Source organism: Frieseomelitta varia, unplaced genomic scaffold (assembly GCF_011392965.1).
Source record: "Frieseomelitta varia isolate USP_RPSP 00005682 unplaced genomic scaffold, Fvar_1.2 scaffold_909, whole genome shotgun sequence".
Taxonomy (NCBI): domain Eukaryota; kingdom Metazoa; phylum Arthropoda; class Insecta; order Hymenoptera; family Apidae; genus Frieseomelitta; species Frieseomelitta varia.
The window spans coordinates 389,046-414,477 of NW_025110711.1; the positions used below are offsets into that span (position 1 = coordinate 389,046).

Here is a 25,432-nt window from a genome sequence, read left to right on the forward strand (position 1 = left end):
ATAAATCGAAAGAGAAGTTAAAACAACGATTAATCGTAGAATGGAAGAATATTCCGCTAAATTACTTAAAAAAAAATTACTGGAAATGCCTAAGCGTCTGCGATATATTATTGAAGTTAAGGGCTACCTAACGAAATATTAATTATTGTCTATGTTAACAATTTTCAAATATTGTAGTTCTTCAAATGTTCGAATATTTTTGCCACGCTACATTTCTATATAGTTCAGTTTATTGTTTGATATTAAGAAAAGTATGTGCAATAAATAAATAAAATTTATGTTACTATAAACTATAATGAATGTTCTATTATATTATTTAAAAATTAATCCAAATTTACTATTATAAACAATCGAAATCCACAACAATATTTTGAATAGCATCATGTGCGAATATTAATATGAGTCACTGTACATAGAAAATGAAAAATGTGTTTTCGTCGGTAAAGCGGTACCGTACCGGTATATATTTCGGTATTTTTACCTTTGTGAACATCATAAAAATACGTATGAAAATATCGGTATGATCGTCTTATACCGATATTAAAACCAATTTCCAAATAGCGGTTATATTACGATAATATGGAAGCAAATACCGGTATAATACCTAAACCACACATTATTTCAATTTCAGTCTCTGGGTATAATACCTAAACCTCAAAATATTTCGGTTTTCAGTCTCTGATTGCCTCTCTCTCGATTGAAAAACTCAAAAGATAAATACAGAAGTGAGAATGCAGAAAGTATCTGTACATTTTATTTTTATTATTTTCTAACGAACGCGTTTTTCTTTTTTCATCGTTGGTTCAACGTCTCATTTTCATGATATCGAAGACGCTATTTTGATAGAAATTCAGGTTTCCAAAAATTGTACGTACGCGAAGCTTCGTACAATATTCAACGATTTAATTTATACATGCAAAATTCATTTATTCATGTTTCTACGAAGAGATAGGAAATTTAATACACTCGAGACTTAATTAATTACTTAGTTAAATACAGGGACGCGCAAATACTTATCTCACTGCATGGCAACGTGTTTATTTCGAGAATTTCATACGAATTTTCCAAGTTGCAACATTCCAGATGCGTCTAGATCCCTCCGCGTGTATATTCGACTTAACCCTCCGCAGTTGCTGAAACTCCAGATTTTCTCACCTGTATCACACACACACGCCCTCTGAACCCCTCAATTAATTCATCTAAACGGCCATCAAATCCTCTTTGCATAATCCTCCGTACGAATCAGAATCAAAGCAGGCGTTGCTTTCGTTCCCTACCTCAAGGCTCCAACATCAAGGATGAAACGTGAACTAGACGCTGCAAACATAACCAGCAGCAGTAGTCTCGCGCGCAGAACGCGACAGTAAACTTCACTTTGGAAGTGATCATTCCGAAAACAGCTCGATCGAAGGCCAGGTGGTGTGGATCGTATCTGTGTCAGGCATCAGGATCGTGGCTATGAATTTAAACGACAGCGTACCAGCGTGAAAAAAAAAAATACAATGTTTGCCGTTACCCGGCTGTACGCGATACACCTACGTAATTGGAAAGGCAAACAGAACAGTTATGGTCACCATGTTTTGTTCGATTGACCGTGGAACTTCGGGGGAACATGGCGATGATAATACCGAGCGGGCTGTCGGTAGCCTTTTCGTGTATATCCGTGTAATTAATTAACGATTTACAATGAAATTCGAGCCAATTAAACATTGTGGCCAACGATTGATATTGACACTGGCATTGATTTATCGTCCTGGAACACGGGCAAAATTATGAATCAATCGCGGTGTTTGCCGTGGAGAACGAGGGGCGAAGTGTATGGAGGATGAAAAGAAAGAAAAAAAAGAGATATCAATAGATTGATCGCAACAGAATAAATCCATTGATCATTGTTGAAACTTTCCATTCGCTTCGAGATGTTCCTAGTGCGATTGTTATCTTTATATGTCTGTTGAGAATACACCGTACATCCTGGTCCGACTTTTATTACAAACACAATAGCGAATTTTCTTCATCCTTCTTCATCGTAACGTTATACAAATTTATTATAATATTGTAAATTTATTAGATATCGTTTCAAACGTAATTGCATCTTCTAGTTCGAATCCTTGAATCGTCGAACAATCGACCAGGTGAGCAATTTCTAACGTGACGAGGACTTTGTCGACTGAACGAAGCGTTATTTCTATTCTTTTGCGGCTGATTTTCGAATGCACTCGCAGGCAGACCGGCGAATCTCAAACTTCAACCGACTACCGTCTTTACGCTCGTGTCTACAACCGACTGGATAATAGTCCTAACCTATTAGGAAGTAACGAGATAGCTACGAGGTCGAATTTTAAATACGTCGGCGACGGCTAAGCCGTGCTAACCTCTCTGTGTTTGGCCGACTCGACTTGCGAGATACTCCGGCGATTCTCACCGGATCGTTTGGAATTCATTTTCGTGAAACTCGCGGAAGCGAGGAGAGGAGAGAAAACTTTCCGTTTATTCGCCCGTCCCTCTGTTCTCCACGGCTTCCTCTCGAGACGGGAACGCTTTCGCCTCTCGCTTTGGGAAGAAAGACACGCGCCCGGTAAAAAACTTACGCCGCCGCCGCGCCGTCCGAGGTTATTACCAGGTCACGAGAAAACAGGATTTTCAGTATTTATGTACTGGAATCAGAACGTCTCTCCCGGCAGACGTGCAACGTCATTTGCGAAGTTGCTCTACGCTGCCGGGTCGAGGCAGGCTCGTCTATCCGCTGTCCGCGGTTAAAAGTTTCGCCCCCGAAAGGTGACGCGCGGAAATTTGTTAAAAGTATGATAAATCACGCAGCCAGGCGAACTGAAAAGAACTTCGGACTTGCATAACTTGCAACGGACGTTGTGAACTCGTCGACAAACAACAACCGCAATTCTGTGTCTCTCCGCGCGGCACAGATGTTCAAACGGTCCTGCGACCGTCCCTCGTCGCAAAAATGCATCCTCCTGTCCCGTATACATCTAACACATTATGGAAAACCCGCACGCTCGTGACATGCGACTACTTCGGACTTTGGCAGCGTTACAAGTATTTCACAGTCTCCCGGAGTTTTCCTATAGTTTGGAAAACAACTGACTGATAAATGTAGAACAGAGGAAACGGGGCGACGATGTCAAGATTCAGCAGAAATTCATGACTCACTGATGAGAATAACATTTCGGTAACATTTGCACGAGATCTAGAGCAGAGATGGCTGTGTTCAGCAGTATCGAACAGAGGTTTCGCAGACTTTCTGGCGACTTTCTTCCTCTTGTTTATAAGTACTGACGATTAATCGAGCAACTTGTCAAGGGCCAGGCAACAAAATTATATATTCTAAGTTCTAAATTCTAAAATAAAATATTAGAAAATCGTATTTCGGATTTCCCTCCGTAGCAACAAGTTCATTTCATTTCAATTACTCTAAAAAAAAAAAAAAAAAAAAATCTCACGCTGAAATCATCATAGTTTAAGTTATCACGTGTGAAAATGAGAGTCTTGTTGTAACATACAGAAAGTACAAATTCTTCGCTTATCTCGAGATCTTCGCCTCGAGTTTCAAACTAGAAAGCAATTCTTAAATATCTCCAAGGAATTCCATTCCTAGACTTGTCCTAATACTTGCGAATAGTAGCACGCCTGCGACTGTTACTATCCGCAAGTAGGTCTTTAGTAGGAACAATGAGAGTCTTGTTGGCCATTCAGAACCGAATGGTCGGCTCCTTACGACCTCGTGAACTTAATAGCGACAGCCTGCGATGAAACATGTGGCTACTAAACATGGAAAAAGCTGCACACTCTCGCGAAGAAAAACTGCTGCCGCAGAGTTGATGACCCAGGCTAGACAAATCCGTTTTATTATGGCCCATAAACTGAGGTTATTACATGTTCAGGGACACTTTTACAATTTGCTACGATGAGTATTCTAAATCTCACGTTCACATTTAAATTATTGAAATGTTTTTCCCTTCGACGAAGCAAAATTCTTCGAGATGTTACAGTTAGAAGATGCTTTTCGTTTGGAAACGAAAACAGTGATTAATATTTCTATCGAGGACAGGTCTTCTCAAAGTTCGAATTAGGTCAAATTGGCGAACAAACACATTGCTTCGTGAAATTCGTTTTCTACTCAATCTCAAGATTTACGCCGATTTATTCAATTTATTATCATTTAGTATTTCTGAAATTTGCACAGACAAATTTAGAACCAGAGAACGATTCATTTAAAATACAAAGTTCGAAACGAGAGCAATTGTCGTCTCGCAACTATATACGAAAAGAACGATCCAGCCTTTCGGTGTTCATTTTAAATACGATACCTTGTTACGTGACAACTTCGCCGAAGGATACGTAAGGTCTATCATTTCCGTGTCCCTTTTCTCCTTAATTCACGACCACTGAGGGGTTTCTTCGAACAGTACCGTCGGGCCGCGTGTTCTTCGAAGGGTGACGATTAAGTAATGTGTAGCCTTTAATGGTAAAAAGTCCGCGATGCGTGAGATAAGCTCACATAATCAATGCATTCCATTTCACGTGGCCTGGCGTGATATGGCATAGCATGGCGTGACGCGGCCAAGTATGTTTCTGCATTCATGCACTTTTGAACGTGCTCGCCCGTTCCTTGAGGGTCGCGCAACCTCCGAGCTCGCTAAAGAGGCTAGAAATTTTCAAGGACTGCTCGAAACTTTTCAAATCCCGGCCGGTTTCTTGCCTGCCAGTAAACGTTCCATTAAAGGGATAATTGCACCGCCTCGGCTTCCATTAACCATAACATCAAGTTCACGATTTATAACGGAGGCGAGGGGGAGGAGGAGACGTTTCGATGAAAAGAGCGGAGAGCGGAAAGAGGAAAAAATTCGTTCGTCTATCGATCCGATTAACGTCGAGCGGGTTTATATAGATTCGTTTATCTCGAATCCTTGTCCGCGGAGATATTATTAATCACAAGGTTCAAGGATGAAGAGAAAGAGAGAGAGAGAGAGAGAAAGAGATCCGCATTGTTAGTCTTTCGAAGATTTCTTTTCTCGTTCGTAACGAGATTGCACTCTATTCGAATATTTAGATTAAGATTAATTTGCGGAATATTTAGACAGTGAAGTAACACGGCCTGAATCGAAGCCCCCAAGGCTTCATCCAGAAACAGTTTGAATTCGAATAGAAATTACTCGGGGAAATTAGTTGTTTAACAAGTGGATGAGCTTAATGTTATCCTGCCAGTTACGATACGACGTGTATAAACGCGTAATAAATCTCTCCGATAGTCTCGGGCCATTTTGTTTAATAAAGCTGATAAACTCGCCCCCTCCCCGACTCTCGTGACCGGTTGGTCACCATTGACAAAATATTGTTTAATGTAATTTCAGATAACACTTACACGATCTATCGCAGCTGTTTGCACGTTCGTGTGAAAAACCGTGCGCCCGACTCAGCCGGTTTGTTAATTATCGCGTAATCTCATCCGGGGGGAACTCGCGTGCAAAGTAAAAGCGGCTTAATGAGTCCCCGAAGGCAAGTAGAAAAAAATCAAGGACGATCGTTTCGATCGATCACTGACAACTTCGCGCTGAGCAGCTCAACTTTCGTTGCTCCAAAATCGAGGAAACTTTCGTCTTTTGCCATGATTTTCTTTCATCTTTTCTCTTCTAGTTTTTCCTCTCCTCCCGCTTTTTTCTTTCCTCCATTCACAGCGATCTCTCGGAAAACCTACCCCTTCGATCAAAAAGAGTGAAAAAAAGAAAAAAAAAAGAATGGAAAAGTTCGATCGTCCTCTTTCAGAGCGACGAGAAGCCCGGAAATAACGCTGAGAAGGACAATTTCACGTTATTCGGAATTCGATTTTGAGCCGGAAGAACGCAGAGCTTCCACCAAATACCGATTTCAAGTCCATCCGTACCGCGGTAAAGTTTTCGTAAATCTTCCAAGGACTCGTGGCCGGACTCGGTTTCCCCCGGCGCACTCTTCCCGCACGCAGTCGCGATAAATTTCGTTATCGGAAATGTACAGAAACTTTCCAACAACTTTCAAACGACCATTTTACTTTCCGGTTTTACTTCGGGCAATCAACAGTCGTCGGATCATTATACACAGCGCCACGAACGTTATATGCACATAATATGTACTACATATATAGAGCACCGGGGAAAAATGTTTGAACGTCGCCGTAAAAAATTGCGTAAACTTTATCACGCACTCTCGCCATGGCTGAAGCTTCTCCTCTTCCAAATGACTGGCTAATCAACACGTAACACGATTCGACGCAACCAACAAGCAACAATTTTGAATCATGTCTCTAGGGTAACGTTTCGATTCTACCGATAGAATGTAACGATACTGGAGTGATTTTACGAATCATCCGATGTCAGGTAAAATTTCAGATTACAACAAATACACGCACATGGTGTGAAAAAAGTTCTCTACAGTTCATTGTTCAAAAACTAAATCTCAATTCTGAATGTCTCAACGATCGAGCAATCGAAGCGAGGGAAATTTCTGCTCCCGCGAGAGAAAGCGAACGAAACAGAAACATCGCGCCGCGCGAATCTTTATCGAGCGAGTCGGCGCCAGACTTTCGCGAAACATACACGTTGCGAAGGACGCTTGTGCGAGACGTTACGACGCCATAATCTTTACCTTTCTTTTTCCTCGGCGACGGCCGTCCCTCCATTTGAAATTACGCCACAGCGGAACGTCCGACGCTAATATCCTCTCGTACTACTCAGCCCGTAAAAACACTCGCCGACAATGCACGCGGATTGTACGTTTGTTACTCGCCGACGACTCGCACGGAAGACAGAATTTTTACGGCCCGCCGAGAGCAAAGTGGAAAAACGTTGCTCCCGCGTTTCGAGGAAACCGCGACAAACTCTCCGGCTCTTTATTTCCTCTCTTTCTCTCTCTCTCTCTCTCTCTCTCTCTCTCTCTTTTGCTTTCATTAAAACGTACTCGTTCTTTTCGTCAAGAAGTTGACTCCCTACCCGGTATTTTACAAGTCGATAAGCTTCAAAAGACCGTATGCCCACCATCAGGGATGGCTGATCGGTCTATTTCGTTACCGATATCAGCACGTTTTTCAGTACAGTTCTGTTTCATTCCAATCTGTCTTACAAACTGGCCTACTTTTCGATATTACGCGAAACGCAAAGGAATTTTCCCGCGTTTCATCGATCAGAGGGGGATACGCTTTTAAAGCAACCATGCCGGATGGAAGAATCTACGGAAGAATAGAGGCTCTGCCGGTTACACTGCGCAGGCTTTAATACGCCGGACTTTTAGGCACGATATCTCCCTTGCCTTGTTTCTATTATGGGAATTCTATTTTTTTTTTTACTTTCTTCTCTTCTTCTTCTCCTTTCCCTTTTCTTTCACCATGCGAAAAGCGGGAAAAATAGCGGCGAAGTCGCGCGGCCGAACTCGTCCGCCAGCCTGACGCGACTGCGACATTTGAATATCGCGTATAGAAAACGTATCTCGTGCTTGACTCAAAATAAAAATCCTCCTGCAACATTCGGCGAGTCTCTGAGATAAACAACGTACACCGAGGACTATACTGAAAGACACGTGTAATAAAATGTAATGTAAAAATCTTCCTGCAACATCCGGCGAGTCTCTGAACTAAAAGAAGTATGTACACAAAGGACTACATTAAAAGATACGTGTAATATGTAAAAGAACGCGTGATACTAAAACGTATGATACTAAAACACAAATATATATATATACACGTACATACGAATCTTCAATTCTTTAATACACGTTTCACTGGTGGCAGGTGTCTCTGATAGCTAATGTTCGACGTGTAGCGACGCAACACTATGAGACCGCGAACCGAATCCTTTATCAACGATTTAGTTTCTAAGAGGATTGATACTATACGTCGATTTTATTGAAAAATAATACCACTCGAGCGGTGTACATTGTGAGGGAAGCCCGTTACGCGGAGAAGATACGTCGCAACCATCCTCGTCGGAGAACGACCCTCCTCCCGCCCCAACCTTCTTGATCCTATATACATATTTTCTTTAAAAACTCAATTTATCCCCGTACAACGTCGTATGCCTGGGATCCTTTTTCTTCTCTTCTCTCCTCCTTTCCTCCCCTCCGTTACCTTTCGCCGAGTTTAGTCCCGACGAAAAGGATATTAAATCAGATAAGCGGCGTCTGGCGGGAGAATGAAAAGTACGACGAATCAAAAAACGGAAGATGAAGACGGGAATCAGAAACGAGAGAATTAGAATGCATCCGGGGACAAAAATGGGGCAAGGCTTCGGGGGTGCGCATACGCTCATTCACAGTGCAGAGCCGTGTATACGTAGAAGAGAGGCCTTCCTCGACCCTCGAATAGAAAGGAAAAGAGAGAGAGAGAGAGAGAGAAGAGGAGAACTAAAGTAGCAGATAGAAAACGAAGAAAGACGGTGTATACGCTGACCCGTTCGTGGTTTCTTTATTGCTTTTTGCGATAAAACTCACGCTATAGACGAGACCTTAAAGCGGTCCTCCGTCCTCGCGCGTAAGAAAAATTATAATAGGGGTGACGTTCGTCAAGTAGAAAGAAAGAAAATTTGTTGGCCCTTAAATACTATAGAATTGTTTGCCATTGGCTGCATAAGGCAAGTACAATTACATCTGGAATTTTGGTATTTGCAGCAAATACATACTGGATATATCCGCCATATTTTGGTGAATATTAGATTCAATGTTTTGTTATTCAGTCAATTATAGGTAGCCATGATTTTTTATTATTAACTTTATTTTCGGGGAATCATTCGAATCATTTTTTAACTTTAAAAACGATACATTTTATTTTGATTTCTCTATTATTACATTTCCACTTTTGTTGCTCACTTTATGAATTCTTATTTATAATATAGAATTTCTATACCATAGAATTTTATAATATACTTCACTTTGTAATTTTAAAAACGATACGATATTTTTCCACCTTCATTTTTATTTTTCTGTTATTACTCAAGAGAGAGTAATTGGACGAATATTCTTTGTATTTCTGGAAAATTTCGAAACGTGAATAAAACACATGTGCAATAATAATATAATAATTTTCCAGCGCTCCATCTTTTAACAGGGTGTTTCGTAACTTGTGGGACCCACTTCGGGAGCTGATTGTACGCCTAAAAATAATGGAAAAAGTCATATAAATATATGTCCTATCTGTCTTCGTTTATGAGATATAATGAATTTTCTGTTTTGATTACTTTTACAAAAGATGGTCGAAATGACCACTTTGCATTTGAAAACAAGCCTGCACGCGTCTTGTCATTGATCTGGTTAGTCTCTCTATCATTCCTGGTGTTTCTCGAATTTGTCGGAAGCCTTGCTCTATTCTATTTCAGCATTTTCAATCGATGTTGCGTATACAATAGATTTTAAATATCCCTACAAGTGAAAATCTAATGGATTCAAATCCAGAGAACGAGCAAGCCATGCGATAGGACGTCCACGACGAATCCATTTATTTGCAAAGTGTTGATTTAAAAATTGCCTAGCCACTCGGCTAAAATGCGGCGGAGCTCCATCATGCATAAACCACACGAAGTCTAATATCGACTGGAACTTCCTCTAATATTTCGTGTAAACGCATGCTCAAAAAATCAACGTACTTTGTGCCTGTTAATTTCCCATCAAGAAAAAAAGGTTCAATTAAAAATTTATTAATTATCCCTGCCCATAAACTAAACTGGTGTTGATGTCTTGAATGCACAATAACATGTGGGTTTTCTTCATCCCAATTGATGACTATTATGAAAATTGAATATACCCTGGTAAAACTAGCTTACTAGAGTTTGCTCTGTTTATAAAATTCATTATATCTAATAAACGAAGACAGATAGAACATATATTTATATGACATTTTTTCATTATTTTTAGGCGTACAACCAGCTCCCGAAGTGGTTTCCACAAGTTACGAAAAACACCCTCTATATTCACTGAAATATTTCACATTTGTGTAAATATCCGCAGTGTAGTTATAATATTACGTCGGTGATTGAATTACGTTGGAAATCGAAAATCTCACGATATCGGGCGACTCGACAAATCGAAAGGTCTGTCAGTAAACTACGTTAGCTTTCTGTTCTTTCGTGCTCGTTCGAGGATACTATAACTCAAGATGCAAATCATCTCGGTGTTCGACTTCCCTTCTCTGGCCCTAATTCCTCCGTTCTGACGGCTAATTAATACGGTTCTCATTTGTCACGAGTTTGCGATAAACCATTTCGCGAATCCGCCATTGTTTCGCACGGGCGACGTTCCTGTCTCCACACACGCGTCCAGAGTTAATCATTAAAGTAGACGTTCAAAGTTGTTTCGGACGGGCCAATCGAAACTCGCGTAAACTTAACGAGGGCATTACCGACGATGGAATGGAATCCTTACGGGGACAATCGACCGCGCGGCTACATTTTCCACCGACGAGATATCGTAATTCGACCGACGACCGACCCGTTAATAAAGTAACAATAAACGTCAGCCTGGACCACACCGGAGAGAGCACACCGGCGTTCCGTGCAGTCCTGGGTTTGTCTTTGTCGCCGAGGCAATCGATAGAGCTTAATTGACTCGAACATGAGAGAGCATTCGTACGTTCGACGTTACATCGACTCCATGCGTCAGTGAACCGGGTCACGGTTTCGACTGTTCCGAAAATTTCGAGGGCCGTTAGTCGGGCCACGTTAAGAGAAACTCGATCGTGTGCGGTTACTCGCTACTGTTTCGTCCGCCTTTCGCCGCCAAAAAAGAGGGGAAAAAAATGCGCACATTTTCTCCCGGAGGGAAAATTCAATCGTTGCTATTAAAGAAAGCGTTCGAGGAATATACGACGAGTTGCACTCTCGCTCTTCCCTTGCAATTAACCTTGTTGTTAACCCTCTGTAAATTATTCTTAGAAATTTAATTGGCAATCGAAATTTATTGACGAGACTTTTCGACGGAAATGTTGATGATGCACCAGTTATCGGGGACTGAAACGTAGCGAAGATATGGGAATGAAAGACACAGTGGACTAAAGAGATATTGAAATTTAATATTTCTTAGAAATTTTCTACCACGTTATAAAGACTCTTGAAACTGCAGTGGGAAATTAGTTGATTTATTATTTTCTCAATAATAGCTTTGGATTTAAACCTTGTCAAAGAATCCGGCGAATTGAACTTTTACAACGCTTGTAATTAAATTTTACTATGTCTAGAAAAAATTTTCAATAATTCTCCAAAGGCTGTCATACTATTTCAAATCATAGTCACGTTCAACGATACTTCCAAGATTTATTATCCCTAGTTCTAGTTTCCTTTCCTTTCTCTACAGTTATTGGAAACGCCATAAAAATCATATACTATCATATTGCTACTTCTTTACTCCGTAAAATGTTACGTACTCATTTTTGTCAGACAGTATACTTGTATCACTCTTTCGACCCACGTTGTACGTATAGTGTGTGAAAAGAAGAACAGAAAACGTTTGTCTAAACGAAAGGATTGCGAATTCCTTTGACTATCCTCTGTTGTTTCTAATACGTATGCACATATCCCGAAGGAGTCTTCAAGAATTCACGCCGGGGATTGCGAGAGACAGGCAGAAAAGGCAGGGTGAAGATCGTCGGAAGGGGAAACGTTGTGAAGGATAGACAATTGGCTGCACAACAGATCGGATAAAGGGGTTACAGTGACGAGTGTTCCGCGATTTAAATCATCCAATATGCACCGCACCCCATTATACACGCTCCAAGTGACGAATTAAACCTCCAATTACGACTTCGATTAATGACCGCCGTTGTGGCCAGACAACAGCAGGATTTTTCAAACCGGACACCAAACCATCGAGCAGACGATCGTTTTTTTCTCTCTCTCTCTCTCTCTCTCTCTCCCTCTCTCTTTTTCCCCCACTGTTCCGAACGTTTATCGCGTTACTAGCCGCGTTTTCCGCTTGCAACCAGAGGAATGAAATAGCTCCCGGTGATTAATCATCTCGTTAAAAAACTTGCGGCCACTGGATTGAACACGCGCGCGAAGGACGGGCAACCAGCCCACCAGAGAGTGTCCTTTTGTATATTGTATCAGAGCTGGCCGAGAGGTACATACGTGCACGTTGACAAAGCGTTTCTGTTAGGTGTATTGTTGCGTGACCGGGCAACTCTGGCCGGGGGCCATCTTGAGCATTTTAATAGCATTAAGTGATTCGTCGAAACGATCCGAGTGTAATGAGGCGGAACTGCCGGTTTGAAATTGCTCGGGATTCGAACGGAGATATAAGTTTCAATGGGACGATTGTTTAACGTGTAATTTTCCCCTCTGCTTCTCCCTCTCTCTCTCTCTCTCTCTCTCTCTCTCTCTCTCTCTCTCTCTCTTTCGCTTCTCGGTTGATAGACGCGGTAATAGAATCACGCAATTTATAACCTTCCCAGCAGACTACAGAGGAGAGTAGACATCGCGATATTTTATGGGTTCGGCGACACGCGGCGATCGATAATAAATTACGCGATCCATCAATCGGTTATTTGCAGCGAAAGCGAAATAACGACGCGTATTGACCCGATTGCCAAGTTATTTTAAAGAGCCTCGGAACGGCGTCGAAACAGTGACGAGGTTTCCCGGACATCGTGAAATTTAAAGTCGCGAACAACATACCGCGTGTTCTGTCGGGAGCCGCGAGAGTCCCGTAGAAATTGACCGGTTCGCGACCTGCGCGTCTATCATTCATTCGCTGAGTCATAAATACTCGTTCCAGATATTTCTCGTGGAAAATTCAGTTAAAAATGCAAACAGAAGTCGGTGAAACCGCTGAAAATATCCACTCGCGGGCTTGTTTCCATCGAGTGGTTAAATACGGTGATTTTCGCGTAACGTTACGTTGATATTGACGCCGCGCACGATGCACGATATAACGACACACGACACGCTATATGGCGACACGATATCATTGAATTGGCAACGATAAAATGCAGTTAATGAAAGCTAATGCGTTCGAGCGTGCGAAAATTGTAAACAGGAAACACGCAAGAAGGAAAAGGGTGGGGGAGAAAAGAGGAGGAAACTCGGTTGAAAACCTCGGTGATTTCGAGTGGGAATGACGGACAATTTAATGAAGTTTCCAGTTTCTGTAGGGGGGGGGGCAGGAAGGGGAACGATAACTGCTGATGATAACACTCACCGTCAATCCAACGTCACGCTCCCAATAATGGTCCAGCCTTCTCTGTTCGAGCCCCGGTCGTCGTCTGCGCGCCGAGCGTCACATTTTTTGGTCGTCTGTTTTCGGTAATCGGCCCTTCGATCAGTCAATTTCGTCGGCTCGCGAAACCACAGCGGCTCATCAATTTCTATCGTGGACTATGTCGCCTGTGTAGGGAAAAAACAGAAGAAACTGAGACCTCATGACTGATCAAGAGTCTCAGAGAGAAGCATCGATGGTTTAATTGATATGATAACTTTCGAAATCGAAACAACGTGGAACGAAGGGAGGCGTAACGGCTAATGACAAGCAACTGGACTTATGCGTTCTACACGCGGAATAACCGAAAGGAAAAAACTGACCCGATAAAAATACAAATGACTATCGGCGGTGATTTATGCTCGGTCAGTCGCGTCGTTTCTAATTCGTAGCGCGCTGCCAATGCTGTTTTAAACCGGGCCATCGATCCTCCTTTCGTTCGACAGGCATTGTGATCTTTTACATTCAATCTCGAAATTGAAATACATACAACGAACGATAGGAATAATTGAAATAAATCCTTCAAAAGCCGCGGTAACTTATCTAGTCGACCGACCAGCCGAGATCGTTGGAAACGAACTTCCCCTTACGTCGATTAATTCTGCTTCGATCGACAACTGGCCAACCCCGGATAAATTGAAATAAATCCTTCAACGCGCGATAACTTATTAGACGCGATCAATCAGCCAAGATTGTTTAAATCCTAATGAACCACTTCTTACGTCGGTTGATCCTGCTTGATCAGTAACTGACTAACACTACTCTGAATGCCACTTGATTATCAAGAGACTGGAGACTAACTGATTGCTTCCGACTCTGATTGCAAACCGAATCCCAAATGCTGAATCCGTCCCTTAAGTTGAATTTTCATTAGCGAACGAGGATCGTGATCCTACCGCCATAAAAACATCGCACCTCGTATCTGGATGCATTTGCATCAATGTATTCGTACACAATAGAGAAGTATATTTCCATTTTTCTAGCATTGTCTCTGTGTTAAAAATCTGCAACATTTAGGAATAAAATTCTCTGGCATAAAGGACGCATTGCCGATTTTTAGTACTTTCATTAACAGGTTAAACCGCAGAACATGTTTGAAGCGATTTTGATCAAATGGAAGAAGAACGAAAATTTGCGATATCCCATCAAGGAAAACACCAGAGAGAAATCGTAAGAGTGGCATATGAAAGAAAGTCGTGCCCCTGTTAAAAGTATTAATTTTATTTCTTAAAGTACACTATAAAATATGAGTGTCCCTGTAAAAGATTCTCTCCAGTCGAAGTATATTCCTGATACACAGAGGTCGAGGCACGTACGTCAAACACGTACTTACGTATATCGCACATTGAGAACACTATCGTAAGAAGGAAATGCCTGCTACTACCGTCGAAAACGTCGATTCACAGTTTCCAAAGTCCGTTTGCACCGGAGACGCAGGGTCAAGTTTAGCGATTCCGGTCGGAGTTAGTGTTTCGTAAAGCGTGGACACGTTTCTACGCCAGCGATAGGCTAGATAGATATTCGGAAATCTCATTTCCACCCTCGGCTTCGATGCAAGCGAACGGGACTTGGCGGCCGCCATCGTCGGCAAGGGAAAATTTAATTCGAGTCTTAACCCAGTTCCGGAAGAACGCGCGCCGAGGAGGGCCCCGGAGAACGAGCGTCGCCGATACCCTTTTGCATCCGTCGCGAAGCCGTGTCGAGGTAGCTCGAGTCAACAAACCGAATGCACACACTGTGAGAGACGATGTGTGTACACCGGGGACTCTCCGACTGTCCGGACCTCCGGACAGACCGGAGACGTGAAAGCCATAGAGAGTCCACTTTTAGGCGAATTGAGGACGAGAAGAGAGAATTTCGTGGACGAAATTCCCAGACGACATTGGAACAATTAAACATCGGCCCCTCGGGCGAGAACGATGTTCCACGGTACCCGGGTACATATCGTACAATTAATACTATTGTACTTTGTACCCAGGCCTTCTTGTTTGAACTGCAGAATCTCTAATTATTTTCACGATCGTAGAAACGAGACCCGAGTCACGGGGAGAGGCAGTGCTCGCTTGTTCGGTGAACAAGCAACGTGATGGCCGGAAATGAGGATCCCAGATATTGTTAAGTTTACCTTAAAGGATGACGGTTACTCGACGTGGAAGATTGATTCCTAACGTTCGTACGCGTACGCGACGCAGCCCGAAAATTCAACGAGCGAAAACGGAACTTCGAATTTCTCAAATAAATTGCCCGTCGACCTTACGTGTTCCAGTCGTTGCAGACGTTTTCCCATCGTGCAGACCGCTGGTTTCTACCGGTTCGTTTCCAACGGACAGCTCTTTACGATCGGACACGTATCAATGGAACTAGCGAACGTCCGATTGAATCGTCGTAAAGCGTCTGACGTTTGGTACGTCTGACGGGTCGGTCGTGTCGGGTGATTCCACAAAGGAATTGACGATTTCATTGTTGATCCGCGTTGTAAAAACGTCCGAGTTGGGAAAAAACTATTGACACGTTCGTTTGATACATTTGCCCGCGTATCGCTGCGCCGAAAGCTGTTAATTAATACGCGGCTCGTATCAAATCGATAAAATTATTTCGCCAACAAGCCCGACGCATTTGATTTACATACTCGACTACTAATGCAGAATTTTCTCATTTGGAGCAAAATGGATACAATTTAGCGGGTCGGGTAATCTGATCGGCTCAGATCCGACCCGAAATATCGGGCAATCGCGCACTTCTCATTTCCGCGGCCAAAAATGTGCAAACGCGTAAACTATCACGAACAAGAATTTATATCGTACATTTCGCGAAACTAAATGTGGCTCGTTAGTATCGCTCGCTCGCCACTTATCGATATCATTCGTTTTTCATAATGGCGTGAAAATAAAATATTCTCGCGTGTCGGGTCGCGGTAACCAACCGCGCAACTGTTGACCTCTGCAACATGTCGGGCGGTCCGCGAACATGTTGCTGCCATTTTTCGGATAATCCAAACACGTTCGGTATTTCCGAACTCATCGCGCGCGTAAAACATGCGAAATTGCGCGCCGTTTCGCTGATCGTCGCCGTGTCGATCGGCGTGTCGATAACCCGCTACACGATCCGCTACACCGGCCGAACGCCGCGACTCTTTTGTAAATTCTAATAAACCTCGTTCCGCTCTTTGTTGCGGCGGCGTTCCTTCGATAACTCTCTCTCTCTCTCTCTCTCTCTCTCTCTCTCTCTCTCTCTCTCTCTCTCTCTCTCTCTCTCTCTCTCTCGGTCATTTTATATTTAAAGTCATTTTATATTCACGAAAGCGGTAGCTGGGCGCTCCGAAGGAAATTTACGGCACGAGTGGTCCACGTTGCCGAGAGACGGCTAAAGGATAATTTTTCCACTTTCCTGCGCGTATTGAACGAGCATTTAACTTCCGAATTCTTTCCCCCACAAGTACGAAATAACATGGCCGTTGCGTTACAGGTTACTATTAAGACGTTCAGCGATTCTCTTCTCTCACCGGCAAAGGGGAAATTCGCTCGATGACGTTCCCCTGACGCGACAGATCAAAAGAGTTGGCGCAAGTTTTTCAAATCCTCTTTGGGAGCCGCCGACATTCTGCCTGCAAGTGCATCGCGGTCCCGCCGGTAAGACGTTCCACCTATTTCGAAATTCCCTTTGATATCTGAAATGTCAGGGCGCGCCAAGGACAACCAGTAATGAATCGAGCGACCATCGCTGTTTGAATGGCTGGCACAAAAAGGTTCCTCCGCCACCGCCGCCGTTGCAGTTGGTTTCAACTTTATCACCGGTGTGGCTCGAATTGCCTATCGACCGTTGCTGGCAAAAAGGAAAACGAAAAAAGAAAAAAACGAGCGCGGAACGGAGGAACAGTGGGGAAAAAATAACCTCGGGTAGAAATCCTATAGAACAACAAAACGACGCGCAAACTCGAAATTAAATTAACTTTCTGTCAAAGTGGAAACTCTGTTAAATCGTTTTTCTATTAAAGTTCACGGCTTAAACGATTTCAATGGCGCTGCAAATGGAAAGAATACAGTGAAACACCGCCGACGTAACGTAATAAAGCCGGTAACGCGAAACGATATCGAATCTTACAGATTTTCCGCTACTTAAACCCGTTTATATTAATTGCGAGACCTCTTATTGTTGGCAGAAAACGCATCAGTCAGCGCGGCTTTGTTTCCATCGTACGACGCAACTTCAAAACGGATTTCTCGATAATGATGAATTATTGCTGGGGGGGGGGGATGTGCGATCCAAAATGATCAGCGAAGATTACAAGAGTATAGAAATAAAATATTGTATTTTACAGCGATAGAACAGAGGATTTACCCAAGAAATTGCCTCGATCTTGGGATTAAATTTGCTATAGAGTGTAATTGAACATCAGTCACAGCAAACGACTCCAAACTGAGACGAAATTGCAGATTTAAAAAATTATCGTTATTTGTTAATAATTCAACGTGAGCTTAGATTCACAGTGAACATCTAAATTAATATTTATCCATTTCTCGAAACATGTACTTGAACTTCTCAGAAATTAATTATCAGATCGGCTTGAAAAATTTAATGTCTCGACGCAAGTAATCGAAAGATAAACGGAAGATTCAGTTCCAGAATCAAAAAAAAAAAGGCAGAAACGAGACGAGCAAATTCCCTGTTATGCCTTCGACAGAGTGTGAAATGACTCGATGAAACAATAACGCGTAAACGCAGCTTAGAAAGTAATAAAGGTGTAGTGACTCAGCCTCCAACATCGACCGAGGATTAAATCATAGGCGTCTCTCTCTCTGCCGGAGCAAAACACGGATTGCAATCACGTGCGCAAAAACCTTACGTTCTCCTTAATCCACAAATATTAAGAGCAACCGAGCGAACGAAATCGGTTTGACGATTTTAAAGGCAGGGGATTTCACGTGCGACTAGACGCCAACGCCTAATCCCTCGCAATAGCGTGTTTAATTCGGTGTGAACGTGGAAACAATAACGACTTCTCGTCTCGTGAAACGTCTCAACGCCTCGGAACATCAACATCTCTCCTTTCCCTTTCTCTTTACGGCTTCCCTCCTCGTCTTTCTTTCTCGCAGGAAGCTTCACAGTTTCGCTTTCGCGGTGAGAGAAAGGACGGAGAAGAACCGGGCAGGTAATTAAGTAGTCATTCTCACACCTCACACCTCGTGAATACAGCACATCTGTTGTAAAGTCGATGAACTTTGTTCCTTCGAACAATTAGCGTCACAATTTTCCCTGCGCGCAACCTACGTTAACAACAATGCAATTACAACGCCGCTTTCACCGGCGGGCGCAATAACTCCTCCACTCAAACTCTATTAGAAGAAATTATAAACAACACCGGCAATAAATATCGCTGAAGAAATGCTCCGGCAACTGATGCATTATTCACGTTTCCTTCCATCCCGGTTGAGGTCAGGTTCTTGGCGGCCTTCGACCAGCCAATAAAAATTACATAAAAGGTCGCGATTTTACTTGATAATCGCGGTGACAACACGAGAATCCTCGAACGTCGAATCGATTAAAAGAAAAAAAAAAAGACAAAGAAACAACAAGTATCAACGCTCAGCCGCCAATTTGAAATCGACACCTTATTACAACGGTGCAAGTTTCACGAAACGAACTCTCGTCGAGTTCATCATTCCTGCCACGATTCTCGATGATTCGATTTCAGAGAGAGAGAGAGAGAGAGAGAGAGAGAGAGAGAGAGAGAGGGAGGGGAAAAAAGAAGAAAGAGAGAGGGTAGAAACCTGTGGAAGACGATATGGAGGGTGCATTTAAGCCACACGACATTGAGCGGCGGAGTGTTGCTGGCAAGCTTCCACCGGAAAATGAAATTCTCGGCTCGGAGTTCGCCGATATTGAACGAACCGCTCCTAATGGGAAGCAGAGGAAGCCGAAAACGAATCGCGGCCTGTCCTCTTCGAGGGTGTTTCGCCATTTGTCAAGCTCGTGCCGTTTCTAAGTCGATCGAAAAGATCTTTTGTTCTATTAAGTAACTCCGTCTGACTCGTACGCATTGTGAAAATGCTAATGTCGATGATTCATTCTGTCACTGATCCAAACTATTCTAATAGTAAATTAATTTTGATACACTTGTTCTTCTTTTTTTTTTCTTTTCTTTTTTAATTTTTGAACAGCATTTGTAATTAAAAATCCATGCTCTTAATGCATATTATACGTCTTTTTATATAGTTTTTTTGGTATAGTCTTTGGTACGTGTCTTTTAGTTGAAGATATTTTTAGCGTAACAAAGATTTCGTTGATTTCGGACGGAGCATATAGAAATGTATGAAATGAATATGCTGCTCCGCTGTATGAATCAATAACCACAATTAATTGATAATCTTCTCCGCTCATAAATAAATGAAATTGTAGCTGCTAATTCTAATTGGAAATCTGATAATTAATGATCGTTATAAATCATTCATTTGGCGATATGATGGAAATACACGAGAAGATTCAATTGTCGAGAAACAATTATAATAAAAATATTATTTGTAATTGTGTCATCCTTCCACGCACTTCAATTTGTAAAGTCAATCGTCTTGGTCTCGATCGAGATTATTACACACGCGAGAAATCGATATTATTATGAAATCGTTAATAATTATAAAAAAAAGAAAAGAAGATCACGAGTTGCAGACACTTATCCCCGAATCGATATCTTGTAAAAAAAAAAAAAAAAAAAAAAAAAAAAAAAAAGAGAAAATTACGAGAGGCGCGAAATTTGCAGCTTCTCTAGGTAAACAGCTGCTGCCTTAGGTGAGAAAAGCCTGAAGGAAGATATTTTCGACTGAATAGAATGGAATCGAGTGGAAATCTGAAATTCTTTAACAACCAGGTCGAGAGAGAACGTTGCCAGATATAAACGCGTTGCCTCGCGTAAATGAAAGCTTGGGAGAAAAGGAGAGGCGGGAGCGCGAAAGGGAAGAAGACGAAACGCCTGGCCCATAGGAAACTAAAAGAGTAAGATATAACGGCGCGAGGCGAACGTCGCATTTATTATTTACACCGTAAAAACCAGCGGATGTAGAAACGACGCAGCTAAGACGTCCATTTACGAGTCCCCGAGATACGACTTCCTTTTTTCTCCACTGTTCCACCGTGCGGTTTCTATCGTTGCCGGGCAAAAGCACGGAGTCACACCACCCGTCAGATCAGACCGCAGACAGATAGAGAGCAGAGAAAGAAAGTATCGTGGGACGGGAGAACGAAACTTCCAACTTTCAACCACGGAACGGAATTCAGTCGTGGGATTTCGTTAAAGGAGTTTGTACGCGGAAACCGGGATATGTCGTTGAGTATCGGAAAGTCCATAAACAACGGGGCCTCCTCTTGCCTCTGTCTCTCATTCTCGTCGATCGTTTTATAATTTTACGCGGGAAACAGAAGTTCGGTTTCCTTATCGTGATAAGAAACGTATCAGCAGAGGATATCTCGAGTTTCGCGGTTGCCTCGTCACCGTTAAACGGATCTCCGATATCGACTCTCGTTCCTTTCTTTTTTTGCTTTTTTCTTCTCTCTCTCTCTCTCTCTCTCTCTCTCTCTCTCTCTCTCTCTCTCTCTTTTGAAAAGCCTGGGAGATATACCGCGAATGATAAACTCCGAGTGAATGGAAAGAAAACTTGTTAAAAAATAATGGAATTAACTCGTTAAGATCCGACGGTACGTTGAAGCGATATTTCGTTTGTAATTTCTCTAAAGAATTTCCATATAACCGAACATTCCTTTCTCTTTTTTCTTTTTTTTTTTTTGTAATGCGATTGAAAAAGAAAATCCTCCGGTTTTGATTAATATTTCGTTCTGCCCCGATATTCCTTCATTTATCGAGATACGCAATTTCATGAAGTTTAAAAGAACTGAAATATTTTCAATGGCATAATACGTACTAATTATCTGTTAATCATGGGAATTCCTTTCAGATCTTCGATTCGTTCGCAAATACATTTTTCTCTCTTTGATAAAATCAATGTTCCTTTTATGTGAACGCGATAAATATTTTATTTCATGCGCAATTAACTACTCGGCCTTGATGAATTCACGTAAAACATATCTACATATTTTACACGATTACTAAGATGATAACACAAATATACAAAATATGAAAAATACGGGAAACATGATCGATCAAATGACCGGCCAGAACAAAGAAGATCCTGTCGGTAGATCGACAGGAGAAAGATTGGCAACGACATCTTACCAGGGTTAAATTCACTCTGTGTTTACTACTCGAGCATCGTCCCCGAAGCGCGCAATCGTCTGTCGCATGGCTCTCTCTCTTGGGTCTCGTTTCTCAAACATATTTACTCGTAAATGTACACACACGACCGGATATCGACGGATGCCAATGCACTTCGCCGAAAATTCCACCACCAAAATTCGGAGACACGGCGGAACACCGTGTCGTCAAGACGTCGCAAATCCTCAAATATTTCCATTGAAAAATATCATCGGTCAGTAGAGACGATTCGCATAAATAAAGTCCACTATACACGTACGACCAGACACAAAAGACCACGTACAAATTTCAAATATTTAAAACAGAAAAAAACAAATACTTTTTGGACATTTTATCGATTCGTCTTTTACAATTTGTTGGGTCATGTTGGACAAATCCTAAGAACACCTAAAAGAATATTTCTCACATTTGTGAAACGACGATTTACAAAAATCTACGTACAACGAAGCGAGTAAAACTCATTCTGATTATAACTGTAACGAAAGTAAGAAGATACTTTCTATACTTTGAAAAAAAATGAGACAACTGTCATGATAGCTGTACAATCCGTACTTCAAAACATTAAATAAATTACAATCTACAAAATCTCTAAAACACACGTGTCTCGTGAAAACATTTGAGATTTGCAACGTGCATGTAGACTTCGATGCAGCAATGGCCAATAATATATTCTTCAAGACTTATTATACGTTTCTTCTCCTACTTGGATCGATTTAAGTGCTTCAATAATAAACAGCGTTAACCTTGCTACCGTATTCCACATCGATTCTCTATAGAGCAACGGAGTTTCAATCGTTGGAAAATGTAAAGAGGAGAAGAGGCATGATTTATGGAGGAGTCTAAATAGGAAACGGCGCGCGTGCCCGATGAAGCGAATATCGAACGGGGGATAGAATTAAGGCGATACTTTAGAATTGAAAAGATTAGCACGATGGTAATCCCCTCGCCTTCGTTAACAACGCGATAGCGACGGGCAGACCGGACGAAAACCAGAACGGAGAGGATTATCATTGATTCCGTCTGGAAATCCTTTTCCATCTCGTCTGTCGACTCTGTCGAAACTCGCTAAAGGACGCCGGGAATATGCCCACGAACCTGTCGATACAATTTCTCAGTCTGGCGGAGCAATTTTTCGTCCGATCGAGCGTGCATCTAAAGAAAACAGACGGCACCAGCCGTCGGTCCTTGTATTTCTTTAGTAAGGGTCCGTAAAATAGTTCAGACGATCGTCTGGGGAGAGAGAGAGAGAGAGAGAGATTGAAAAGTAGCAAATGAATATTTTGCGCCGTGCTTGGAAAGCTTCGTTTTAATACATCGCAAAGGCTCACAGGGATGAACTACATCAAAGCACTTTTTTAACGGAATTAAATTGAAGTTAATCCTGTCCAGTGAAATTTAAATTACCGGACGCGAGCTTGTAATTACCAGGGCAGCCGGTACCACCGGGTGCTGCCACAGTCATCCTCGTTGAACGTCGCCGCGGCGACAGTGAATTTCCATCGCGGCACCAACGTCGAGCGAAGATATTTTTCGATATCGCGGTTGCGAAAGTATGGCTTAATGGCCGAACGATACGCCAATGCCAGAAACGACAGACGATACATTCTCCTCATTACTGTTTGCCATCTGGCAAATCCCAACGCTATAAACCTCCCGTCGGCTGACATTGACGATCCATTACTACTTGCGCCTGACAAATCCCCCGTGCCATACCGTGACTACTTAATGTCCGATACGTGTATCTTGCTAACCCGTAATTAGACACTCCATTTCACAATTTAATGTCCAAGCATTAAATCAGTTTTCGCTACATCAACGACACGACATCCAACGAAGATTTGTTTCTCGAAGGATCGCGAACGTGCGTGTTCAACCGATATAATTTTGTTATCAAAGGAACTGGAAAATTCAAGACAATTAGTAACTTTGCGCAAATATAATTTGCGTTTATAGTAAGACAATTTCTTCTTCCTGCTGAAACAGTGTCTTAAGGATGAAAATAACTCCCCGGGGAAATCTTGATTTTTCATACTGTATGTGTTATTAAAATTAAATTGAAAGTCTAATTAGTAAAATAAACGTAACAGTTTCGAGCTCTATTTATAAATGTTTTTTCATTACGCGTATAGTATTGTACAATTACGACGTACAATACTGGGAGATACCTAGCTTAAATAGAAATTAAAATGGTTCGAGGTAATATTCGCTGAAGCATTTAACAGCGTTATTTTCGCTCGAATGTTCGTAGTATACGCATTATCGGTCGCTACTTATCGCGCATTCGCCACGTCACGACAATACCATTGATACCAAACATGCCGGGAATCTGATAATGGATCCAGATGAAACCAGCGAGTTCGACCGTTCTAAAAATGTATCTCTGCGGCGATACTACTTCCTCGCGGTTACCTCTCGAGCGAATAAGCATGGCTCGCGAGGCAGAAGGAAGCAGACGAGAATGATAAATACGATCGATCGATCAATTCAACTCGGCAGAGAATCTGTCACACGTACATGACCATTTTCTCGAATGAACGAAAAAGAGAACTCGAAGAGGACGTGCATCGTAAACGAGAAATTAATCGACAAATCGATTCGAGTTAAATAAAAATTTCGTCCCTTGCTCTGAGAACATTCTGACCCGATTCAATAACTTTTCTCATCCATTCCACGTTGCGCGTTAAACGATATTTAATCTCGTTCACACCGGCGTGAGTGCATTTAACGTAAGAAACAGAATTCGACCCTTAAAAAAAGACCAAACTCAACGTTCCTCACGTTCCACCGTGAAATATATTACACTCCGATTTAACACCCGACCCAACGGTAGTCGAGCACACTGTGTGCATGATAAATGGTATGCGAATGAACCTCGAAGTAAAACCAACCTGGGCTTCTCCCACATATTTCACCGAAACAACTCCAGACAAATTCAAAGAATAACCGGTTTCCCAACTTCGTCGATGAATCCACGTTGATCACGATCTACACAATATAACGTCATTACCGGGAAGTATATCACGAGGAGAAATAATGCCTGAAATGAATTACACTTGAGAAACTTGAAAAGAGAGAAAGAGAAGGGATAGGGAAAGGGGATTCAAACGAGACAGGAAACGCAATCACGCGGCGCTTTCAAATGTGCATGTCCGTTCCGATGAAATCGCATTAATTAAACCGATAATCTCAGTAACGAGTTGCCTTCTTAAAACACGCCTCGACGGTTACGGTGTTCGTTATCCGGTAATCTCGCGCGATTCTTTCGCGCAACACGCGCCAACAAACCCTCCGTTTTTATAGTCTCGGCGCTTATCGCTATGCAAGTCCCGTACACTCGGGGTCTTAAAGGATGCCCGATCCCTCACCGCGAGCTAGAAACTCTCGCTGCTCTCGAGATCTCGACCACGGCTCGTCGGCCCGTTACTAATTCAGTTCGCGAGCGTGTTGGTAACTTGAAACGGCGGAGGTGGCCGTTTCGAAAAACGAGGAATAATCGACGAAAACGGCGCAAGATTCCCATTTCGATACACAGCTTCCGTGTTCCGGCTTTATCGCTTTTATGGAGAGCAACGGAGAACCAGCCACGGCCAGAAGAGCCGAGCGTCGCTACCTGGAGAACTCGCCTCGTTATTTTTATAGTCGCTAGAATAGAACACGGCCCCACATTTCCTCCCGGCTCGGCGCAAAGAACCGTCGATGGAGAACCGTAAAGTGAAACACACACTTCAACGAATGAACTATGCAACTCGAGCTAGCAGATAAAAGTTCATAGTTTCTGCCAAAGAGACGAAGCAATTTCGCGTAAACAAACTCGCTCCGTTCTCGCTCCTCTTGGTTAATTTGACACGTACGACGCCGGAGTGGAGTACAGCGACGCTTGTTAAGAGGAGAAGTACATCCTCCGGATAAACTGTTTGAGAAAAATAGAGAGAGGGAAAACAGAAATGAGGGAGC

At 42.4% G+C, this 25,432-nt stretch overlaps 1 protein-coding gene across 2 annotated transcripts in view; it reads right to left on the reverse strand.

Moving 5' to 3' along the window:
- The window catches only part of LOC122537439 (putative tyramine receptor 2), a 67,361-nt gene that overhangs the window by 27,840 nt on the left and 14,089 nt on the right, over positions 1–25,432 (reverse strand). For both annotated transcript variants that reach the window (XM_043670592.1, XM_043670593.1), the window contains one exon: positions 13,162–13,346. The gene's annotated coding sequence lies outside the window, so the exon portion shown is untranslated. The remainder of the gene's footprint in view (positions 1–13,161; positions 13,347–25,432) is intronic.